We start from the raw sequence: 6,844 nt of genomic DNA, 5'->3' as shown, positions 1-6,844 counted from the left end.
GCTCAATGTAAGTTGTCATCTCTGGGGGGGGCGTGATGAAGGGTTCATACTCGGGCAAATAGGTGCATGTCTGGGTCTTCTCCCTAACATGAGTGTGTAATTTCTTCTCACTTATAGGTATTAGCATATGGCCTTGTGCGGGGATTTTTTTGAAGGGCATGTACAAGGAAAGTCTGGCTCAGTTTCCTCGTTTTAGAAAATGGGTAATAATATCCGATGTCGGGCCTTCTTCTGCATTCCTGCGAACACACACTTCCATTAAGAGTGCACACACAAACCAGGAGCTCCGTCGCCGACGTCATCGCCGCGTTCACTTATTCATCCCTGCTAAAGCCCATGTAAGGGGATAGCTGTTAATTAATATAGCTGTCGGGTAAATGGTTGCCGCCGAACCGGTGCCACCATCCATCAGTAACATAATCTCGGGCGTGTGTTCATGCCAGGCCTCGGGCTCAATTAAGATAATGCCATGCAAACGAGGTCTCTCGCCATTAGCCTCATCAAGAGGGGCTGTTAACGGAATAATCGGGCCACTCCGACAACAATTACTGTGGCATCTCCTCCCCACTGATGAGTAATCAGCGCGAGCATGACTGAGGAGTCACAGGGTGGGATGGCCAGACAGTGAGTTGGGCCTGGAGGTGGGACAGCAGCAGCTGCGGGGCTCAGACATGCGACGGCAGCCAAGTCGCTCCCCCTCACCCCCACCACACCGTATCTTGTCTGGTGAACACGACGATTAACATTCGAGGCAAAGGCTCCTTGGTTGTTCCGAAAAGTTCGATCAAAGTCTAGTTTATTACCATCTATCTATCCTTCAGTGTGCTGGATGAGAGGCCAAGTACACCCCGGACTAGTTGGCAGGAAATCGCAGGGCCCACATCGACACACAACAAGTCATACGTAGGGAGAATTTACATCAGGGATGAGCAATTCATTTTCCAAAAGAACCCAAATAAGGAAAAAGGAACCCTTGCCGAGGGCCAAGCCAACACGCGAACCTCAACTTTAGTTCTATTATTTTCAATTTATTTAGAACAACTGTATCGTCATCGTCCATCCATTATCTGATATGCTCATCCTCACAAGGGTCACAGGCGTGCCGGAGCCTATCTTAGCTATCTTCGGGCAGCAGGCGGGGTACGCCCTCAACTGGTTGCCAGCCAATCGCAGGGCGATAAACAACCATTTGTGCTCACGCTGTTGACGCCGAGTGGTAGCTCTTGCTTGCATCTCGTTTTTACTGGCGTCAACACGTGTGCACATAAAATAAAAAGTGCAACTTTCAAAATAAAAGCACCAGATGTCACGATGACCATTTAAGGCCATCTTGTGCATACCTCCTCTCAAGAGCAACTGTCTTCCCTCACCAAATCTATCAACCTCCTCTGAGGTCTTGCCTGGCAGCTACATATTTTTTTCAAATAATATCAACAATTTTTTTCTAGAAACACCCAAGCTTGCAGTTTGAGGAATGTAATTTCTGGTTGGAAAGCTCAAACAACGTTGCTGTTGTGCAACTTTCACAGAATTAAGTGACAAATAATTGCAAAGTGGGGGGAAAAAAAGTGAAAAACACTTGAAAGGCGAGGAAATCAGTGCCAAACAGAACTATTGCAGTTGACAACGTGCATCAATATAAGCTTACAAGTGTGTATATTTAAAAAAAAAAAAAAAAAAAAAGAAATCTTGCTCAATTCGTCTCCATAACAATAGAAGAAATGGCGCAGTCTCGATTTCCGGCAGACTTTATCTACGCTGAGTCACAGTCCCCCACACATTTTCTGTCACACTTGATTTGTTGTTAATTTGCAGCGCCCCCCGCAGCCCCTCCCAACTCGGGAGCAGAGACAAAAGCTCCAGCTCCACAAGCACAAGGCACGGAACCTTCGTGCATGTTATGTGCCCACACCTCCAGCTACGTAACTCACACCTTCGCACGCGCATCCACCATCGGCGGGCTCCCATGAGCTGTAATGATCCCTCTGACACACATTGGGGCGCATCATTCCACAGCACACCATAACTTTGCAGCAGCTCAGGGCCCCTAAACCTCATTGCCAAGATGTTTTCGTCTCTGCGCCCGTGCGCGCGCGCTCGTGTGTGTATGTGTGTGTGTGTGTATGTGTGTGTGTGTGTGTGTGTGTGTCCGTGGCCATGGAACTGAAGAGTGGGCAGCTTCCTTGGGAATTTTAAGAGTCAAGCCCCTCTAAATCTTCTTGTTTCAACTTGAGAAAATCAATAGGATAAATATCCTGTTTGCCTCCCTTGTACTTAGCGGCACCTCCAGCTCGCTCTGGTAACAGAGCAGAGAATCTCGCTCTAACCTCAGGCTATGTTTAAAATAATCCCCACCCTCCACCTTTTTAAAGCTCTGAACGACCAAGGATATCAGGTGCATGCCTCCCTCCCCACCCCCGCGCCCCCCCATCCCCAAGTCAAAAACCGGCTCGTGTAAACATTTGCCACGCGATAGGCCGAGCAGCGCCACTGGCTAAGTCTTGCGATCGACCTGCGCCTTGTGTGATTAGGCTGCCGAAGCTGAGCGCAAACCAGACACAGATCGAAGAAAGTACAATCTCAATATGGATGGGAGCTGTGCCGGCCACATCCTGCTGCTTTCATTGATTTTCTCTCTTTTCTTGCCCTCAATTATATAATAGAATCACTGTTGCGGATTTGAACGCACATCACAGTTTTGTGAGCATGCCCTATAAATCAAGAAAGCTTTTTTGACTCATATGAAATGGGGGTTTCATCGACTGCTTTGGCAGGCCCTCTGGAGAGATGTGCGCTACGACATAATGCTCCAAGTGTCTGTCTTGTTTGATCTTTTCTTGTTTAAGGTGACTGACCATAAAGACAAAGCGGCACTCGAACATAAAAATTGCATTCCTGCAAATGTTCGACTCAAGCTGCCACAACTATGTCTAAAAAGTCAGTGACCCGGCAATAAATTTGCTCTCTATGCAGTTGACTCTTTGGATTGGAAGTCATCCATTGGCAACAATGGACACCCAAAACATGTTTGTTGTGCCAGGATTATCAATAGGAAGCCTGTTTTAATTCCTATTTTTTTTTTTTTTGCAGGTTTCTCACTATACTGGACCCGCCTGTCAATACAACACAAAGAATGATTATTTTTTTGATCTACTTTGAAGATTTGAGTCCACTTCAAGATAAAACTGACCACCTTTTGATTGCTATTTTGTCAATGGAACAGGGTACTGCCAGAAGAATAGGTATTAGAGACACTGAAAATTAGGAGATAAGTTTCAGAGTTTGAAGAAACAAAAAAAAATGCAAAACAAATTAAAATTGACCATCACCATAAAAAAAAAAAGTGCTGCAAAGGAGTTCTCGAGAAAAGTTTTAGAGCCCTATTTTCATGCCCCGTGCAAGTCTAGCGCAAAGTGCAGTAGAACTTCTTTGTTTTGTGATTTTGGTAAATGGGCACAGGTGGAGAGGGGCGTTTGCGCCATTGTGGGAAGGAACACAACGGAATTGTTTGCCATCCAATGGAGGAGGCTCCCCTCATTCCCAACAAATTCAGCGCATGAGAGGCGCGTGGGCTACATGGCGGAGGGACTCGCTTGATATTCAAAAATGATCAGTGGTTCAATTAATTGATATCTACAATGATTCCAAGGGACTGAGGTACATTGTTGTCATATTTATCAATGAAATACGATGACAGCCACCACATACGTCGCAGAGATCAGAATCTGTCGATTCCATCCATCCATCCATTTTCTACCGCTTATCGGCCAGATGTCAAACTCAAGGCCCGGGGGCCAGATCCGGCCCGCCAGATCATTTTATGTGTCCCGCGAAAGCAAATCATGTGTGTCAACTTGCTCAAATCTGTACTGAAATATCAACTTGTCGTGAGTGATACATAACGTTGAGGTTTTTCAAAAATTTTGTGACCCTGTTTATACTCACTTGAACAATAATTGAACACACTATTATAATTGACTTATTTCAAAGCTAGTAATCTATTAATTTGTTGTGTACAAGTGATAATTTTGTGGTTTCACTGTCATAACCGCCCTCCCAGGGAAGGTGTAACTCCAAACTGGCCAGTGACTAAAATGAGTTTGACACCCCTGGCTTATCGGGTCGGGTCGCGGGGGCAACGCCTTTAGCGTGGAAGTCTTGACTTCCCTCTCCCCAGCCACTTGTTCCAGCTCTTCCCGGGGGATCCCAAGACATTCCCTGGCCAGCTGGGAGACATAGTCTCTTCAGCGTGTCCTGGGTCAGCCCTGGGGCCTTCTGCCAATGGGACCTCACCAGGAAGCCGTCCAGGAGGCATCCTAATCAGTTGCCCGAGCCACCTCATCTGGCTCCTCTTGACGTGGAAGAGAAGTGGCTCGACACCTTATCTCTAGGGGAAAGCATGGACACCCTGTCCAACTCCACCTTAATCAAATCCACCAAAATCCCACGACACCACCTGCGCCACAACTTAGACCTGCTTTTAGCTGCTCCAAATTCCAGCCTACTTTCTGTCACCACATTGTCAGATGTGCCGGAGGCGTGCTAAAAAATTCCACCAATCCATTTTCTTTAGCCCTTATTGTCACGAGGATCGTAGGTGGACTGAAGCTGAATTTGGGATAAAGGCGAACTACACCCTCGCCTGAAATAAACCACGTTCTCACATTGCTACTAAGTAACAGAATCAGACTGATTTCAGGTAATATCCAGGTGACACATTTTTGAAAAGCCATCTAAAAAGATGGACCTGAGAGACTATTAAAGACAATCTGACAATACATAGTGTGTATACTAATAAGAAAGCCTATAAACATGAATGGAGTGTATATAACCAATCGTTCTCAGATATACCGTATTGCGCCACCCCCAAGTCCATTTAATGTGGACAAGCTTTTCTCCGACAGCTTGACTGACTGCATGTCATTGTAACCCAAAGTATTTCATGCACTACAGACCTGGTAAATTGACCCATGGCACTCTGCTCATACTAACATCACAACCTAATTTTCAATCATCCCACGATTGCCGCAAACGGGAGCAGCGTCATTATCGGAGTGCCATCAGACACCTGGAGAGAGACGAACGCGGCGGCGAGGCGGTGGCTGAGGATGTCTGAAGGATGGACGTTAACGTTGACGGGTAGGAGGGTAACCCGAGCCGCGATGCTAATCTTACTACGCTGTGACATTTTGGGGGATAATTGTAGCGTCGGCTGAGCTCAGGTGAGATGCAGGCGATCCCTGGGAGATAAGCCCTGTCGTTCACATCGGTTTGCTCGTCTTCTTCTCACATGTCCTGCCCCCACTGCTTAGTATTAATCGCTTTTTCCTCTCTTATATCCTTGCCTTACTACATATGAATATTCCCCGAAACGCCTGACATACCCACAGTGAAATGCAGTGGGGAAGGGTCGTGGGCGCAACTTTAGCCGGAGTAATGAGGCCTAATCCCCCGCTGACTTTGGCTTGTTTAAACAGCTCCTGGCTGAGCCGCTCAGTAATAGAGTAATTAACCCCTGCGCCACCTCCTACCCAGCAGCTCTGGTCTTCACCATCGAGCCCATCTAGAGCCTTCCCCTTCATTGCCGCACCGTTTTCTTGCCACCACGTGTAAAACGACAAATCGGTGGATAAAGTCCCCCCCCACACACCCACACACAAACACACACTCTCTCTCTCACACACACACACACAGACAGAGATCGATTAGGGCTGCACAATATATTGAAAACTAATATTCATCGCAATAGTGGACTGTGCAATATGCATATCACGAAAATGTGCAAATAGTTTCATCTGGAAATGTCTGCTATCATCCGATTTTGACCAATCAGGGCATTATTAACACTAAATAACATGTCCAGATGATCCAGTTACAATGCTTTAAAACAAGACTGGTCTGAAGCAGCAGGATCGTTCGGCATCGGCATGGGTCTGCGCTCACTTATTCCACCACGGTGCACCTCCTGTTAGCTGTCAAGCCAGTGATTGATTGCTTTTCTGGTCAGAAATACTTAAGTGTTGAGTGGGTTTTTTTTTGTCTTGTGTAGAAACACACTGTGCAGCACGGAACACAATGGCAACCAGATCAAGGTTCAAGGGTCATTATAAGCACCGCGAACAACTTGAGGCAGACAGGTGCGAAACATATCTCCCTCTGCCAGTGATCTGATTTCCAGACAATCATACACGGCAGATTCTTTGTATTTGCTTTTGGTGGGCTCACGAAAACAATCAGCACAATCAAACAGCGCGCGGCGCACAGACATCCCATCAAGCCGCTCTTCGCAAAAGCCTCGCGTGTTCATGTCCCAACTCTTGCCGTCTCCAGCTGGCTTAATGCGGGGAGGTGCTGGGGGGGTGTTTGAAGTCAGCAGCCAGCGCACATTACAGCAGATGAAATGCTATCACGCGCGGCCGATGAATGCTTTGTGTCATTAAGAGAATAAGGCAAACAGGGAGCCGAGCACGCTCAGAACCTTCCTGCTTGCGCGCCTTTCTGAGGGGAGGCAAGATTAAGGGGATGTTCAGAGGCTCTCGTCTGTCAAGACTTCAAAGATGCCATCGACACTCCTTGTTTCTGCCGGTGCAGCAACCAAATCGCACACACTCTGCTGCCTCTGTGGCTGTCAAAGCTCCTCTGACATCCCCTTCATCAGGTATACGGGCTTTAATCCAGACACAGATAAATAAATCAACACAGAGGGGTCCCGCACTTTGCAGCACCTCCTGGTGGCGGGGCATCTGCACAGCCAAAAAGGGCTCGAGGAGTCATTCGTTGTCTACTAGGGCACAACAAAGGTACGCAAAGGATGATTAATACAAAAGGCAGATAAGAAAAGACG

Source organism: Hippocampus comes, unplaced genomic scaffold, assembly GCF_001891065.2.
Source record: "Hippocampus comes isolate QL1 unplaced genomic scaffold, H_comes_QL1_v1.1 scaffold123, whole genome shotgun sequence".
Lineage (NCBI taxonomy): Eukaryota > Metazoa > Chordata > Actinopteri > Syngnathiformes > Syngnathidae > Hippocampus > Hippocampus comes.
Note: the sequence above shows the minus strand (reverse complement) of the source record.